The sequence below is a fragment of the Sus scrofa genome, chromosome 15, assembly GCF_054392235.1.
Source record: "Sus scrofa isolate SSC_HxYL_T2T_F1_AM1 chromosome 15, Sscrofa_HxYL_maternal_Yorkshire_Landrace_v2.0, whole genome shotgun sequence".
In the NCBI taxonomy this organism is placed as follows: domain Eukaryota; kingdom Metazoa; phylum Chordata; class Mammalia; order Artiodactyla; family Suidae; genus Sus; species Sus scrofa.
Genome location: NC_139397.1, coordinates 93,709,032 through 93,727,514, shown reverse-complemented (window position 1 = coordinate 93,727,514; position 18,483 = coordinate 93,709,032). Strand labels below are relative to the sequence as shown.

At 43.5% G+C, this 18,483-nt stretch overlaps 1 long non-coding RNA gene and 1 other non-coding gene across 3 annotated transcripts in view; one reads left to right on the top strand and one right to left on the bottom strand.

The window, feature by feature from the left end:
- Positions 1–18,483, top strand: part of LOC106508122 (uncharacterized) — a 77,374-nt gene that overhangs the window by 35,044 nt on the left and 23,847 nt on the right. The window lies entirely within an intron of this gene.
- On the bottom strand, positions 2,542–2,625 carry MIR9826 (microRNA mir-9826). The gene has a single exon (NR_128511.1). It is a non-coding gene; the product is annotated as a microRNA mir-9826 (primary transcript).

Below are 18,483 nucleotides of genomic sequence, written 5' to 3'. Positions count from 1 at the left end.
CTGGCAGTAATAATAGTAATTAGGTCAGAGGGCATGCCATCAAGGAAGTAAAAATTTAAATGAGTATCTTTGAAGCATATCTTCAGTATCCTTGGGTTTGTGGAAAACACAGGCTTAAAAGGCAAAGGGTTGAAGAGATCCTGGTTTTGAGTGATTGCACATGGGAGAGTGGGGAGGAGCGAAGAATATCTGAGAAACTTTGTGCCATCAGCTCAACAAGTTTCTAGACAATGGGCAGGTAAGAGTTTTGATGTGTCCCCTTGTGGGGTATGCTTCTGCTGGCCTTCCTCAAGGACTGCCCCACGCGTGCAGACATCTCCTGGGGGAGGCTGGAACAAAGGAGAGGAAACGGGGGATTAAGCATTGTTGGAAAACATCTGAGATGACTGAACTGGACTGGTGGCAGAGCCAACTAGTTATTACTGTAGCTTATTGGAAACCCTCAAACCAAGTTTCTCCATACTTGGAGGGAAAGTGTTCTGCCGCTCAACGTCCCGTAACGTGGGCTGTGCGGAAACTACTTTAGAGGCTGTCTATGTGCCCCATATTCTCTTTGCTGACAACTGCATGTACATTTAATGATTTTTCTGACAGTGATCATGACTTAAAAGAGAATCATGGGAGTTCCCGTCGTGGCGCAGTGGTTAACGAATCCGTCTAGGAACCATGAGGTTGCAGGTTCGATCCCTGCCCTTGCAGTGGGTTAACGATCCAGCATTGCCGTGAGCTGTGGTGTAGGTTGCAGACGCGGTTCGGATCCCGAGTTGCTGTGGCTCTGGCGTAGGCCGGTGGCTACAGCTCTGATTCAACCCCTAGCCTGGGAACTGCCATATGCCGCGGGAGCGGCCCAAGAAATGGCAAAAAGACAAAAAAAAAAAAAAAAAAAAAAAAAAAAAGAGAGAGAATTGTGCACATAGGCAGTTTGCCATTCTCATGGATAGATGGAGTTGCAAACGTCCATGGAGTGTCTTTCACTTCTGTAATATTGATCACATATTAATAGCTACTTGCTATATGCTAGGCTCTCACTATTCTAAGCACTTTACCTTATGGGATAGGGTAGGTACTATTATTATCCTATTATGCTGTTGAGACTGAAAAACAGTGGGGTTAAACAACTTGCCACAGCTCAAATCGGTGAGTTGGAAATTGAGCTGAGACAGTCGGATTTGAGAGGCCTCTGGCTTCAGCCTTGAGAGTCTTAGAAATACCAACTTAGAAGATAATTGTTAAAAGAAAAAATTCAGGAGTTCCCGTCGTGGCGCAGTGGTTAACGAATCCGACTAGGAACCATGAGGTTGCAGGTTCGATCCCTGCCCTTGCTCAGTGAGTTAACGATCCAGCATTGCCGTGAGCTGTGGTGTAGGTTGCAGACGCGGCTCGAATCCTGCGTTGCTGTGGCTCTGGCATAGGCTGATGGCTACAGCTCCGATTGGACCCCTAGCCTGGGAACCTCCATATGCCGTGGGAGCGGCCCAAGAAATGCCAAAATAAAAGACAAAAAAAAAAAAAAAAAAAAAAATCATAGGTCTTGAGGAATCTGAAAATGAACACTGCCGAAGAAGTGCTTTTATCAACTTTATCAATTTATTTGAAAGGGAGAAGGTTTTTAAGAATACACCTGTATGAGGAGTTCCTGTAGTGGAACAGTGGAAACAATCCGACTAGGAACCATGAGGTTGTACGTTCAATCCCTGGCCCCATTCCCTGGGTTAAGGATCCAGGGTTGCTGAGAGCTGTGGTGTAGGTCACAGACATGGCTCTGATCTGGCGTTGCTGTGGCTCTGGCGTAGGCCAGAGGCTACAGCTCCAATTCGACCCCTAGCCTGGGAACCTCCATACACCACGGCTGTGGCTCTAAAAAGGCCAAAAAAAAAAAAAAAAAAACACCTGTATGAGTCATGCTGTGACACAACTGGATTAGCCGAATCTCTGCAGCACTGGGACCCAGGTTCCCCTGGCACAGTGGGTTAAGGAGCCAGCACTGCAGCAACTGCTGCATAGCTCACACCTGTGGCTGGGATCTGATCCCTGGCCTGGGAACTCCATATGCCATTGTGGCCAAAAAAAAAAAAAAAAGAAAAGAAAGAAAAGAATACATCTGTTAATAAATTAGAAGGGTAAGCAGAAGAAAAGCTCAATTATTCAGAGATTAGCAGTAACATTTATAATTTGGTAGTCATTTAATCAGCTGCTCAATCACCATAAGTAGCTAAGCAGAATACAGATTTTAGATAGAATACAGATCTATCTATACATGTGTGTATGTAAAATAAAGATACATGAAATAGTATTGTCTTAAGAGGTACCTGTGTGCATCTTTATCATCTCAATACCAGAGGAGTGCAGGCTGGTTCCCCTTAGCTGGCTCTGTAGGAGGCTACCTTTCAGAGATGTTTATGTTTAGGAGGTGATAGAAAGAAAGGAAAAGTACCATTTGCTCTTTCGCCTACAGACTCATAAGAATGGCTGCCATGTGTTGAATGCTGGTGCTTGCCAGGCACTCCGTTTGGAGTTTTACACTCATCCCTAATAATCATAACCATCTCGTGAAGTCAGGATTCTTGTCCCCATAGATTATGTAGATTGATAACCTGTGTCCGACATGATTCACCCCCTAAATGATGGATTAAAACTGAAGGCTATCTCAATCCTAAAGAAGAAACTGTCAGCTCACATCTTAGGGAACAAGAGCTCAGAGAGCCTCTTTGGTAGAGTGGAATGGATTTGTAGTAAGAATTGTTGGTTACCCCTTGAAAATCCTGGCTGGAATTAAGGGTGAAAACAGCAACCTGGGCACATCATGGATAACTGATGCGATTCCTTCAGAGTCTAGTGAGATACAGAAAGACCTCACTGTGCTGAGGAGATAGAAAACTCTCTCTGGTTAAGTTTATCTAAAGATATTAAATTATAATATTTACATAAATACCTGTTTAAAAAAATGATACAAGTTATTCACCCTCATTTTTAAGGTATTATACAAATAAGCAAAATAAGGATAAAAGGAAGCATCCACTATCTAATCACCTAGAGACAAAGTTAATATTTTATGGTATATCCGTCCAGATGTTGTTTTTTCTCATACACACAGGAAAATGTTGAGGTTTTCAAATTTTATTTTTAATTAAAAAAAATATTTTGGAGTTTCCGTCATGACTCAGTGGTTAACAAATCCGACTAGGAACCATGAGGTTTCAGGTTCGATCCCTGGCCTTGCTCAGTGGGTTAAGGATCTAGCGTTGCCAGAGCTGTGGTGTAGGTCACAGACGCGGCTCGGATCCCGCGTTGCTGTGGCTCTTGTGTAGGTCGGCAGCTACAGCTCTGATTAGACCCCTAGCCTGGCAACCTCCATATGCCGCGGGAGCGGCCCAAGAAATGGCAAAAAGACAAAAAAAAAAAAAAAAAAAAAAAAAAGCTTTTTAGGGCCACGCCTGTGGCATATGGAGGTTCCCAGGCCAGGGGTCTAATCAGAGCTGTGGCTGCCGGCTTACGCCATCGCCACAGCAATGCCAGCAAACTGAACTACAGCTCATGGCAATGCTGGATCCTTAACCCACTGATCGAGGCCAGGAATCAAACCCGCAACCTCATGATTCCTAGTCAGATTTATTTCTGCTGTGCCATGATGGGAACTCCTGTTGGGGTTTTTTTTAAGTCGATTTTTTTGTTTATTTTGTAACTGAACAGAGCCCTATGGGGCTCCTGGGCCCAAAAGCCTTTCTGTGTCCCCCATTTCTTGTTCTTAGGAAACAGGCATCGTTCAGCCTCCATGACCTTCCCTGAGTTCTAAGGGGCAGGTTCAGACAGTTGCTGATCAGGAGAGGAAGGGGATGCAAAGACCAGGGAGGAACAGTCAAGAAAAAATAGTACAGCCTTGGGGCAGGATCCTGGTTCCCTCTCAAGGGATACACATGGTGATTTAGGCATCTTATACACCTAAGAGAAAAGTTACATTCCTTATGCTTCTTTTAGAAATGAATACTTTAAAACTGAACAGCTGAGAGTCCTTCCTTGTCCGTCTCCCTGGTTTAATTGCACCCGAAACATAATCACCCTTAAGCTAAAGATTAGGCACCCTGAAGCATAATTGCCTGTGAGTTAAAGATGATGAGCATGTGATATTTTTCAAGAAATTTCCTAGTTCTAATCTCTGATCCATATGCCCTTTTCACAAGTGTTATTCAAGGCAATAGCCCAGAAAACCACCATCACGATCAGGCCTCCATCTCCTGGCTCCAGCTTTGATGACTAAGATCCCCCCAAAGAAAGAAGAATGCATGTTTGTCCCAATCCTGACTCCTAACTGAAAACCTGTATTTCTCCTTTTTACTATAAAACGCCTCATAATTCTTTCCAGGGCAGGGGCGGTGGTGGTTGGGGGGGGGACGGGACCATCTTTAAGGCATTAGCCTGCTGTGACCCTCCTTTGCCTGGCAAAGCAATCAAGCTATTTTTTTCTCCTTCACCCAAAACTCCGTCTCCAAATTTCTATTCTGTAACGGTGAACAGAAGTCAAGTTTTGGCAACAGTTTTATTTATTTATTTATTTTTTTAAATTTATTTTCCCACTGAACAGTTTTAATTTATTTTATCAAAGTATAGTTGATTTACAATGTTGTGATAATTTCTGCTGTACTGAAAAGTGACTTCGTTTTCATATTTTTTTCTATTATAGTTTATTACAGGATATTGAATATATTACCCTGTGCTGTGGGTACTATAGGACTTTGGTTTTTGTTTTGTTTTGTTTTGTTTTGTTTTTGCTATTTCTTTGGGCCGCTTCCACGGCATATGGAGGTTCCCAGGCTAGGGGTCGAATCGGAGCTGTAGCCACCGGCCTACACCAGAGCCACAGCAACTTGGGATCCGAGCCGCGTCTGCAACCTACACCACAGCTCACGGCAACGCCGGATCGTCAACCCACTGAGCAAGGGCAGGGACCGAACCCACAACCACATGGTTCCTAGTTGGATTTGTTAACCACTGCGCCACGACGGGAACTCCCCAGGACTTTGTTTTTTATGCATTCTATATATCATAGTTTGCATCCACTAATCCCAAACTCCCAGTCCATTCCTCCTGGACCCTTAAGTTGATCTTTTTCATGTAATAATATCAGATGGGAATAGTGAGGATCCATCAAAAATTTACAGAATTTTGTTCAATTTACCAAGCCATGATGGCATGTAGTGTCTAGGAAGATACAAACTTATACAACCAAATCCCATCTATATATCCTTTTAAAATAGCCAAGGCCTGGAGTTCCCGTCGTGGCGCAGTGGTTAACGAATCCGACTAGGAACCATGAGGTTGCGGGTTCGGTCCCTGCCCTTGCTCAGTGGGTTAACGATCCGGCGTTGCCGTGAGCTGTGGTGTAGGTTGCAGACGCAACTCGGATCCCGCGTTGCTGTGGCTCTGGCGTAGGCCGGTGGCTACAGCTCCGATTCAACCCCTAGCCTGGGAATCTCCATATGCCGCGGGAGCGGCCCAAGAAATAGCAGCAACAACAACAACAACAACAAAAGACAAAAAGACAAAAGACAAAAAAAATAAATAAATAAATAAAATAAAATAGCCAAGGCCTGAAGGCATTAAGTATGTTTATCTGGTGGGGGTGGATGTGACTGGATTCTAAAATTTCAAGGAATTTACAAATTGGTACACTACTAACCCGATATCCTTAAGTAATTTGAAAACCGAACAAAACAAATAAGAGGGCTGAGAATGGTTTAAACAAAGGTTAATGAAAAGACTAAAACAGGTAAATAAGCACTAACCTGTGAGGTAGCTGGAGTATAGTTTTATCCCTTCTATCTCAAGCCTGGCCTTTTCTTTCTTTCTTTCTTTTTTTTTTTTTTTTTGTCTTCTTAGGGCCACACCCAAGGCATACGGAAGTTCCCAGGCTTGGGGTCGAATTGGAGCTGTAGCCACCAGCCTATGGCACAGCCACAGCAATGCCAGATCTGAGCCATGTTTTCGACCTACACCACAACTCAGGGCAATGCCAGATCCTTAACCCACTGAGCAAGGCCAGGGGTCGAACCCGCAACTTCAAGGTGCCTAGTCGGAATCGTTTCTGCTGTGCCACAATGGGAGCTCCCAGCTCTGGGCCTTTTAATGTGAGTTTTAAAATAGAATAAAATACTGGGAGTTCCCATCATGGCATGGCAGAAACGAATCCGACTAGAAACCAAGAGGTTCCATCTTTTACATATAGGCCCTTTTATCTTTCAAAGATACTTATCTCACCGTTACCATGGAGGAATCCTAGTAAAATAAGCATTAGGGACTCTGCTTCTAAGATGATGTGGGACAAGTAAAATAATTTCCCCTCTGCTCTTCTGAGCTCTTGGCTAAGACCCCTCCTCCTTATAATAAAGGCAGATTAACAGGAGAAAAATAAAACAATTTTAATTACGTGCATTCATATTGAAGGCTAAAATTTGAGACTCAAAAGGCAGCCAGACAATTGAGATTTAAATATCATCCTGAACTAAGGACAGAAATAGGGCCTGGGGCCTCAAAGGGGGAGGGAATTCAGAGGAAGGAGAGAAGAGGGAGGTAAACAAAGGTTGCTACCACTGCTGGTTAATCGCTTGGGTGAAAAAGTTGTCTGGTAATCGCCGTCTTCCTGGTCCACGCCCCCTTTCTAATGTAAATTTCTTTACAAATGTCGATTTCCCTTTACCAAAGGGTAACTGCCACTGTTTTTGGAGTTTCTTTTGCATCTGCAGTTTCTTAAAAATAAACCCTTCAAAATAATTCTTAAACCAAAGAGACATATTTTGGGGTGGTACATTCAGGAAGGGGAAGAAAAAATACTCCCAGAATGACCTCTTGAAAAACAAAAACAGAGATCTTTATGTTGTTGAATTTTAGTCTTTACAGTTCTGTTTACTTTAGTAAATGAACCTACGTCCAGCGGAGCAAAAGTGGGCTTCTCCCCACTCTCAACCCAGCTGGACTTTGGCAAGTTTACCAATTCACCCAAAGTTACAGGTCAAGTCCCAGAAGTGCAGAAAGCAGTGGAATTTATTTTCCACACCCTAGCATTTTAATGTAAGGTTTTGATTTTCAAATGTTGCGCTCAACAAATTCAGGAATGATGATTTGAAATTGAGAGTATATTCATAATCATTCCTTTATTTTTTATGTTTTTGTGTTCTTAACCATTTGTTTTTAAAATGGAACCATGTAAAGTCACTCTTTTCAATCTTGATATTATAATATCAATGCTCCCTAAAGAACAAATGTATCTTTTAGACATGCCTAAATTTTTTTAGTAAAATAATCTTAATAACAAAATTTGAGATACTCGGAGTTCCTGTCGTGGCTAAGCAGAAAGGAAACTGACTAGCATCCCTGAGGATGCAGGTTCGATCCCTGGTCTCGCTCAGTGGCTTAGGGAGCCAGCGTAGCCATGAGCTGTGGTGGAGGTCGCAGACGCGGCTTGGATCCCGTGTGGATGTGGCTGTCGGCTGCAGCTCCAATTCAACCCCTAGCCTGGAAATTTCCATCTTTTATTGAGAACCAAATCACCGCCATCATATCTCAACCAAAATGAAGGACAACAAAAAGCTCTCAAGATAATGACTGGGCAAGTATTAATAATTCATGATTCCCATAGTAGACATAATAGCCTGACTCAGGTTGAAAGCGCCACCCTTCAGGAACACTCAGCAGCCATTCATCTGGAAAAGCTGCCCAGCTATAGAAACGTCTACAAGACAAAGATGTGGGAAAAACAAAATGGTAAACGTGGTAAAACTGAAGACAATTCAAGATCTGAGGAGTCTAATGAAAGCATTGGGCACATAACAAGATATCGTTAAATTGTGGTTTTAATTATTGCTACTGCTGAGAATGGGAGAGAGAGAAAAAAAGACAGGAAAAAGAAGACGGAAAACAATATGGAGTTTCATCAAAAAAATAAATGACAGAGATCTACCGAATAATCCAGCAATTCCGCTTCTGGGGATGTGCCCAAAGGAAATGGAAACAGCTCTTAAAGAGATACAGGCATTCCCGTGTTTATTACAGCTTTATTTCCATAGTAAAGATATGGAAGCATCCTACCATGTCCATCAATAGATGAATGGATAAAGAAGATGTGATATATATATATATATATATATATATATACACACACACACACACACACACATGTACACAATGGAATATTATTCAGCTGTGAGGAAGAAGGAAATCCTGCCATTTGCAATAACACGGATGAATCTTGAGGAGGTCATGATCAGTGAGTTAAGTCAGACAGAAAGACAAATGCTGCATGATACCCCTTATATGTGGATTCGAAAAAAGCTAAATTCATAGAAACGGAGAATAAAGGGGGGATTAGCCAGCAGAGGGTGGTGGGATAAAAGAGATATTTGAGTATAAACTTGTAATGTAGTAAATAAGCCCTGCAGATAAAATACACACTGCAGTGAACATAGACAATATTCTATTATAATCATCAAATTTACTATGATACTATATCTTTTTTTTTGCCTTTTCTAGGGCTGCTCCCATGGCATACGGAGGTTCCCAGGCTAGGGGTCGAATTGGAGCTGTAGCTGCTGGCCTACGCCAGAGCCACAGCAACTCGGGATCCGACCTACACCACAGCTCACAGCAACACCGGATCCTTAACCCACCGAGCAAGGCCAGGGATTGAACCCGCAACCTCATGGTTCCTAGTCAGATTCGTTAACCACTGTGCCAGGACGGGAACTCCTAAGATACTATATCTTAATTATTCCAACTGCTAAAGAGAAATGATAATTGTGTGACATGATAAAGGTGCTAATTATCATTACAGTGGCAATCATATTATAATATATATATGTATCAAAGCAACATGTTGTACACCTTACATTTACAAAGTTATACGTCAAATATACTTAAATTAAAAATTTAGGGGGTTCCCGTCGTGGTGCAGTGATTAATGAATCCGACCAGGAACCATGAGGTTGTGGGTTCGGTCCCTGCCCTTGCTCAGTGGGTTGACGATCCGGCGTTGCCGTGAGCTGTGGTGTAGGTTGCAGACGCGGCTCGGATCCCGCATTGCTGTGGCTCTGGCGTAGGCCAGTGGCTACAGCTCCGATTCAACCCCTAGCCTGGGAACCTCCATATGCCGAGGGAGCGGCCCAAGAAATAGCAAAAAGACAAAAAAAAAAAAAAAAAAAAAAAAATTTAGTCAGGAGTTCCTGTTGTGGCTCAGTGGTTAATGAACCCAACTAGTATCCATGGAGACTCGGGTTCGATCCCTGGCCTCGATCAGTGGGTTAAGGATCTGGCATTGCTGTGGCTGTGGTGTAGGCCAGCAGTTGTAGCTCTGATTCAACCCCTAGCCTGGGAACCTCCATGTGCTGTGGGTTCGGCCCTAAAAATGGGAACTCCAAGAATTAAGTTTTTTTGTTTTTTGGGTATTTTTGGTCTTTTGTCTATTTAGGGCCACACCCATGGCATATGGAAGTTCCCAGGCTAGGGGTTGAATCAGAGCTACATCTGCAGCCTTCGCCACAGCCACAGCAACTCGGGGTCTGAGCCACGTCTGCGACCCACACCACCATCACCTCAGTGGATCCTTAACCCACTGAGTGAGGCCAGGGATCAAACCTGTGTCCTCGTGGATACTAGTTGGGTTTGTTAGCCACTGAGCCAGGACAGGAACTCCAAGAGTGATGTGTTTTGAAGTGAAGTTTCTGTTTCTACCACAAGTACAGTGTCCTCACTTATACAAATTTTGTCATCCTCTTCCTCTATTCCAGCCACCGGGAAACCAAACCACTGAATGCAGTGAGTTTTGGCATAAATGCGGTTCATGTGTATTATTAAGTACCAGGCAAGGATGAACTGGACACAGTCAGAGGAACGGGTGATATGCAGTAGGAACAAAAAAACAGGCAAAGGAGGGGGGAAATTTAGTCCTGTCTCATTATTCACGTCTTTCTGCATTTCATGTTTCAGTCTTTTTTTCAAGTTTCTAGTTTAGTCTATAGGGAAATAATTCCCCCTACCTCTGAAACTTGTTTCTGAATTAACACTGGAAATCTGAGAGAATGTAGGGCCAGTGCTTAACACATAAGCAAACATTTCCCTGACTGAATTGAGCATTAAAATGTACTTAGCAGACAATTTTGTTAGACCTACTTGTTCCATAAAACTAGTGCTTTCTCTAAACCACCACGAAATCCAAAGGAGAACAACACAGGCCTGATGAAGGAAGAGGAAATATAATTGCCTGAAGTTTTGTTTTCAGAAGCATTTAGTCACACCTGCTAGTCCACATGACTCTCCCAATCTCTATGGAGACCTAAGGGGTTCAACAATACCAACATGGGAGTTCCCGTGGTAGCTCAGTGGTTAACGAATCTGACTAGGAACCATGAGGTTGTGGGTTGGATCCCTGGCCTTGCTCAGTGGGTCAAGGATCCAGTGTTGCCATGAGCTGTGGTGTAGGTTGCAGATGTGACTCGGATCCTGCGTTGCTGTGGCTCTGGCCTAGGCTGGCGGTAACAGCTCCAATTAGACCCCTAGCCTGGGAACCTCCATATGCCTCGGGAGTGGCCCTAGAAATGGTAAAAAGACCAAAAAAAAACCCCCCAACCTCCCCCCCAACATTAACTGTGTTAATTTAAAACTGCTAGACCTCCCAAATGCCAATTCCACAGATAATTCAACACTTCACAAAGCAGGTTTCCATGAGAACAGGGTAGGGAAGAGCCGAGGCGGGGGCCTTGAGTGCCATGTTGCCTGTAAGAGTGTCTAGGCAGGCACTTCACCTTTACAAGCTGTGGTTTCTTCCTCTGCAGAATGAGGACAGTGAACTTTGGGAGACGGTCTTCAAGATCTTTCCTGTCCTAACACTCAGGTGAAGTATGCTCAGGTTCAAAACTTAGATGGTGGGAGAGTTCCCTGGTGGCCTCAGTGGTTAGGACTCGGTGCTTTCACCATTTCGGCCTGGATTGAATCCGTGGGAACTGAGATTCCACATTAAGGTGCTGTATGCTACAGCCCCCTTAAACAACCAAGCAACCAAAAAACCAATCAGATTGTGGGAAAATATAGTAGTCCCTTTTTTTTTTCCCCTCGGCTACATCTGCAGCACACAGAAGTTCCCAGGTCAGGGATCAAACCTGTACCACAGCAATGACCCAAGCTGCTGCAGTGACAACCCTGAATCCTTAACTCATTGTGCCACAAGGGAACTCCCCAGATTGTGGGAGAATATAAAACAAGCAGAAAAAGGCAAAGCTCAGGAGAGGGGCTATCAATTTATAATGAGGGAGTACATAGCTTTGAATGGTGTCTGTGGTAGCCGGCCTGCAAGGGGACCTGTGATTGTCACCTCCTGGATTTCTCACCCCTGTGTCATCCCTTGCATATGGAATAGGGCTGACCTGTGTAAACAGTAGGATTTTAAGGGAGACTGGGTGTGACTTCGGAGGTGAGGTCAGAAGAGATACTGTGGCTTTCACCTTATCTCTTGGATCTCTCCCTCTGGAAGAGTCCAGCCACCGTGTCCCGAGGATACTCAAGCATGTAGAAAGATCCAGAAGAGGAGCAACTGAGGCCTCATGCCAACGACCAGCTACATGTGATAGAACTGTCTTAGAAGCAGATCCTCCAGCCCCATTTAAGCCTTCACACGAATGCAGCTGGAGTGAACATCTTTTTTTTATTTGTCTTTTTACAGCTGCACCCGAGACATATGGAGGTTCCCAGGCTAGGGGTTGAATTGGAGCTGCAGCCACTGGCCTACGCCACAGCCACAGCAACTCGGGATCCAAGCCACATCTGCGACCTACCTCACAGCTCACGGCAATGCCAGATCCTTAATCCACTGAGCAAGGCCAGGGATCGAACCTGCGTCCTCATGGATGCTAGTCAGATTCATTCACCGCTGAGCCATGATGGGAACTCCAACAAATGTTTATTCTTGTTTTAAGCCAGTAAGTTTTGGGCTGGTTTGTTAAATAGCAGCACATAGCTGTTAGAGCATTTATAAGGAAAGTACAGTTGGAGTTCTCGATGTGGCACAGTTAATGATACAGCTTGTCTCTTTGGAGGTGCAGGTTCTATCCCCAGCCCGGTTCAGTGGGTTAAGGATCCCACTTAACACAGTTGCTACAGCTGTGGCATAGCTCGCAGCTCTGGATCAGAGCTGATCTTTGGCTGGGGAATATCCATATGCTGTGGGTACGGCCCGCCCCCCAAAATACAGTTGTTCTTGTAGAACACTTTCACTTGTTAATTTATTCATTCATCAGAAAATTTATCGCGAAACTATTCTGTGCCAGGCACTATGCCAGGTGGTAGAAATTCAGGAAAAAAATAAAGTTTCCTATCTTCAAGAAGCTCCTAATCTGGAAAGCTGAGGGTGTGGGGACGGTGGCAAATCATAAATGCTTATAACAGATGGCGCTTTGATATCCCTGCTTTAATGTCACATTTTCTGTTCCTGCCGGTGTTTCGAGTCCATAAACTCTGGCCATGACTTCAGGGGTTGAAGGGAATGCTCATCAGATACTGCTGCCTGATTGTCTTTGGTTTTAATGAGTGATCAATACCATCAGCTCCCCCTTTAAATGCTAATGAATGCTTGAACACAGCAGATGCAGACATACAGTACACTGCAGATTAAAATTAGGCACAAAATTAAATTGCTTACACATAGCAAAGGAGCCAGTTTGGACATCTTGATAATCAGCCACAACCAGCTGACAAATCTTGAATTGTCCCTGCACCAAGGCTAAGCCTCCCCCGTCTCAGCCAGAACAGGCATCATCTGGCATCAGCAGAGTGCCTGGTGCCTATGGGCAGGAGAAAGGAAAACTGCCAGGTCAGACTTTTAGTAAAACTTTTTGTGCTTTTAGAAGCAGTCACAGCAGGACTATAGAAAGGATCAGGAATAATTGATATTCATTTAACAAAATTAAAAAGAAAAAGAACTTTGAGTCTGTGGGAAGGAAGGCCATTTGGTGAGATTTGTTTTTTTCTTTTTAGGGCTGCACCTGCGGCATATGGAGTTTCCCAGGTTAGAGGCTGAATGCCAACGACCAGCTGCCAGCCTATGCCACAGCCACAGCAACGCGGGATCCATGCCGCATCTTCGACCTACACCACAGCTCACAGCAACACCAGATCCTTAATCCATTGATTGAGGCCAGAGATTGAACCTGATACCTCATGGTTCCTAGCTGGATTCATTTCCACTGCGCCACCATGGGAACTCCTGGTGAGATTCTTTAAATGTCCAAAAGGACAATGTCTATGTGTGAATTTCTTGAACATACATAATATTTCTATTCTTTTTTATTCCTGTGACAAGTATTTATTAAGATCTGGTGTTTATTGTGCTCTATTAGGTGTCGAAATTCAAAATGGAAAATGAGCACTGTTTCCTGTGATACAAGGGGCTGCCTTGGGAAAAACAGGCTGGCCTTTCCTTTGGGGGCCTTGCCATACCCAGAATCTGCTCTCAGTGATACGCCCCCAGATTTAATCACTGTCTCAGAGTTATTCTCAGGGGCCAACTTGCAATGGCAAAGTTCACAAGAGACCAATGTATAAAAAAAGAATGGGAGTTCCCGTCGTGGCACAGTGGTTAACCAATCTGACTAGGAACCATGAGGTTGTGGGTTCGGTCCCTGCCCTTGCTCAGTGGGTTAACAATCCAGTGTTGCCGTGAGCTGTGGTGTAGGTTGCAGACTCGGCTCGCATCCCAAGTTGCTGTGGCTCTGGTGTAGGCCGGTGGCTACAGCTCCGATTTAACCCCTAGCCTGGGAACCTTCATATGCTGTGGCAGCGGCCCAAGAAATAGCAAAAAAGACAAATAAATAAATAAATAAAATAAAAACAGAATGGCAGTTATTTTAATACTAGAAATATAACTCTAAAGTGGACTGGAGTTTCCTGTTCAGGTCCCTTAATGCGCATGAGATTAGAACAAGAATTTAGATGACTTGATGGTTTGTTAGCCTGATTAATCAATTAATGCATTCATTCAACAAACAGACTGAGTACCAGCTCTGTGTTGGAGACACACTGATGATCAAGATAGACACAGTCGCTGCCTTCATAGAGCTGATGGTCTAGTGAGAAACCCCGAGAAGCAAAGTTGGGGACAGTTTAAACAAAGGGAGATACATATGATTAACCAAAAGTCCTCTGTGAAACTTGAGGAAGCGCCTGACCCAGGCCTGGGGATTAGGGAGGGTCTCCTGGAAGTAATGAGGTCTTAGCAGAGAGTTAAATGTTGACTTAGCCAGACAATGCAGGCAAGCTGGATGGAGGGAGTAAAAGGTTTGAAGATAAGAGAGAAGTTGGCAGTGATTCATTTGGATTGCCATGGGGAGAGGCAAACGGTGATACAGAAAAGATAAGCAGCAGGAGTTCCCTGGTGGCTCAGCTGGTTAAGGATCCCACACTGTCACTGCTGTGGCTCATGTCATTGCTGTGGTGAGGGTTTGATTCCTGGATAGGGTACTTCCACATGCCATAGGTGCAGCCCCAACTCCCAAAAAAAGATAAAAGAAAGGGCAAACAGGAGCCAGATCATATGACCATCTCCAGAGCAGGTATATTTGGGCTTCCAAGGCTGACCACCTCTGGCCGTCCCCATGCCAATTTCTTAACACCCCATCCCCCCACCTCTGGAAGACAGCTTCTCTTTGTTTTGTTGTTTTGTCTTCTGTTTTTTTAGGGCCGCACCCACGGCATATGGAGGTTCCCAGGCTAGGGGTCTAATCGGAGCTGTTACCGCCAGCCTACGCCACAGGCACAGCCACGCCAGATCGGAGCCCTGTCTGCCACCTACACCACTGCTCATGGCCACGCCAGATCTTTAACCCGCTGAGCGAGGCTAGGGATCGAACCTGCAACCTGATGCTTCCTAGTCGGATTCGTTAACCACTGTGCCACGACGGGAACTCCAGGCAGGCTCTCTTTGGATTGCCTCATGCTTCTATCCTGATTTATAAACATGTGTTTCAGGCCTGGGGAGTATTGCAGTATTTGTGGCCATTCCACTGATGAATTCTTGGAGGTTAGTTTTATTTCTCTGTCATCAAGTTCTTGGGCAGCACTGCCCTATGTTCACAGAGCACCTTCAGGTGTGTGGGAACACAAGGATTAAATATGTGCAAGAGGATGTGATAAAAAACCCCCAAGAGGAGAACAGAATACAGAAAGTGGCTGGAACTGTGGAGGGAGGCCTTTGAGGAAGCAGGATGTCAGCTGGACCAGGATGTCCATTGAACCTTGAGAGTGGAGTGAGATTCATCTAAGTGGGAGGGAAGGAATTGCTTTGGGACAGTTGAGTAAATGGAGCATTGGTTATGGAGAGTAAATTTTGATTTAATTTTGCATAAACTATGAGGTCATAAGTCTACTTCATTCTTCACCTCTCTAGATTAGCTCATGCATTATTTGGCCACCCAGTGAGTCAAAGAGAAAGGGCAATTGAGTGGGAAGTCACTGGTGCCTGCTACACGAAAGCCTTGACAATTTTGACCATGGATCTGGCATTCTTTTCTTTTTTTTTACAGTCATAGTGTTTATTATTAGCCTCCTTTCAGGCAGCCTGATAAAGTTCTAGTTGTTTGCTGGTGGGTGTGGAGCTTGTACAATGTTTGCTTTCCAGCTTTTGATTTTGAAACATGAAATCTAAATCTGCAAAGGACATTCTTACTTGATCAAACAAGCAGAAATTCTTTTGTGTTGCTTTGGAAGGGTCTTGCCTTTTTTCCCCTATGCCATCCCATATACCAGTTCCAGGAGTAACAAATAGACACCTGGGTCCAGATCTTATGCTCTAACTTCCCCAGGCCATCCTGGCTTCACTGCAGCTTCTCAAATCCACTGATGGCAAGAGATTTTATAAGCCTCCTCATTGCAGCGTCTGTAATTGAAAATTTCATGAGGTTGCATCCTGAACAAGTTGGCACAACCAAGACATGGCATCTTGTAACTGAGCTGTTCTGAGAGTCAGAGTTTCAGAAGCATGCCATAGCTGTACCAACTTGTTGAGGTAAAAGAATAAATTATAGAGACAATACTTAGAAGGCTTATAAAATCCTTGGTATTTCTGAATTGGAAGATTGTAGTTTAAATCAGAATGCTCTGAGCTGTGTCCAGGATGTTTGGACCCTGCCATTTTGAACTACTGGACACTCTAATCTCTTTTTTAAGAGGATCAAACGGGCACCACAGCAGTAACCAGAGCCAGAACAGTGAAAATGCTGGATCCTTAACCTGCTGAGCCACCATGGAACTCCATCTAATCTTGATGTTTTGACACTAGGACATTTTGATTCTATATTCATTAATAGAATATTGTGATCAGAACTATATAGCTGCTGAGAAATGTTTGTGTCAAGAAAGAATGTCATGCAGTTCCCACTGTGGCACAATGGCATCGGAGGTGTCCCTGCATGCCTGGGCGCAGGTTTGATTCCCAGCTCAGCAGGTTTGATTCCCAGCTCAGCACAGTTTGATTCTTTGTGGGTTAAAGAATCCAGTGTGGCCACAGCTACATGGATAGGTTGCAACTTTGGCTTGGATCTGATCCCTGGCCCAGGAACTCCATATGCTGCAGGGTGGCCAAAAAAGAAACTAAGAATATCATTATGCCAATTTAATTCCCTAATATTCTATCTAACAGAAAAAATTATTTCCCATTTTTTATCAAAATTTTTTTATTGTACTCATTTTCCCCAACTCCGTGGGATCAGTTCAGTTCCTTTTTTTTTTTTTTTTTTTTTTTCCTGGCCGCACAGTTCCCAGGCCAGGGATCAAATCTGAGCCACAGCTTTGACTAATGCTGCAGCTATGGCAATACTGGATCCTTTACCTGCTCTGCCACAGGGGGAACTCTGGGGTCAGTTCTTTGCAGTGCAAATTTTACAATGACGATTTTATATATCAATTTTCCTGTTGTTCATATCGAATTTTATCAATGATCACTTGTGCCACTCTGAATCTTCCTTTGTGACCATGTTTCTCAATCCAGTTATCCCAGGTCAGATTTTACTGGCCTAAATTTTACTATGAATACTTCTAAACATGACAGTTTAATATTTATTATTTTTATGAACTATATTCATGAATTGATTGAAAATAATTACTAGGTTAGTTATATTTATTACTAAAGTATCCTCGATAAATAATCTCTAGTTCTCCTTTACATATTTAAGGTTATTCAACTATTCAGGTTAATTGCATGGAATTGCTAATCTAGTGACTTTATGCAAAGAGCAAAACATTCTGCTTTGTCTGGGCTATGCCTGCAGTAACGACTGCCTCTTTGGTAGCAACCAAGATAGATTCAGCTGTTCCAGACTTGGTCAGAAGCCAAGGATTGTCCACAACATCCCTACCCTTAGAAGCGCCCAACCCAAAAGATACTTTCTTAATTAGTTCCTACTATAATTTTTTCCCTTCAAGTATCCTTGATGGTTTTGCTGTTGTTTTTTATTTTTGTTATTAACCTCAGCCTCTTGCAACTGATTTCACTTGATGAAAAAAAAAAAATCCTATTAATCCTTGCTCTGTTCTTGACTTAAATTCATCTTTCAACAGGGCAAGCAATTTTTGGTGAGTAAGCATTATTAGAAAAAAAATAACATTCACTTTTATTATTTTTTTACAACCAAGAAGCAGACTCCAGATATTCTTATTTCGGTTTTGACTGGGATCATTGATGTGACGAGTAGTTTTTCATGAGATCTTATGAAGTGGTCAGTTTTGTGCACTGTTGGAATAAGCTCTGTGTGATCAGTTATTGCACAAACTAGGAATGAGATCACTGAGACATTTTACTACCAGTTTGGATTCTCTACCGATATCCCAAGAAAGAAAGAGGAGAGGAAACAGCAAGAAACAAGCAATCATTGGTATGCCACTTTTTAAACCAAAGTCTTAAATAATTTCACAGAGTGCACATTTAGTTTAATGATTAAACCCATGCTTTGTGTTCCCATCAGAGTGACCCAGTTAAGACTGCATTCAGCCATTTATCCAAAAACTCTAATCAAAGAAAATATTTTAGGAGTTCCTGTCGTGTTTCAGTGGAAACCAATCCACTTAGTAACCATGAGGACTTGGGTTCTATCCCTGGCCTCAATCAGTGGGTTAAGGACCTGGCATTGCTGTGAACAGTGGTGTAGTTCACAGACAGGGCTCGGATCCCAAGTTGTCGTGGCTGTGGCTGTGACCAGTGGCTACAGCTCCAATGAGACCCCTAGCCTGGGAACCTCCACATGCCGCAGGTGCAGCCCTAAAAAGCCAATATGTATATATATATTATTGCTTATTTGGAAGCAGCATGCTATGAAAATAGCATATTTGTATTAGCTCACTTAAAAATATTAAACATGGGAATTCCCATCATGGCTCAGTGGTTAACGAATCCGACTAGGAACCATGAGGTTTCAGGTTCGATCCCTGGCTTCTCTCAGTGGGTTAAGGATCTGGCGT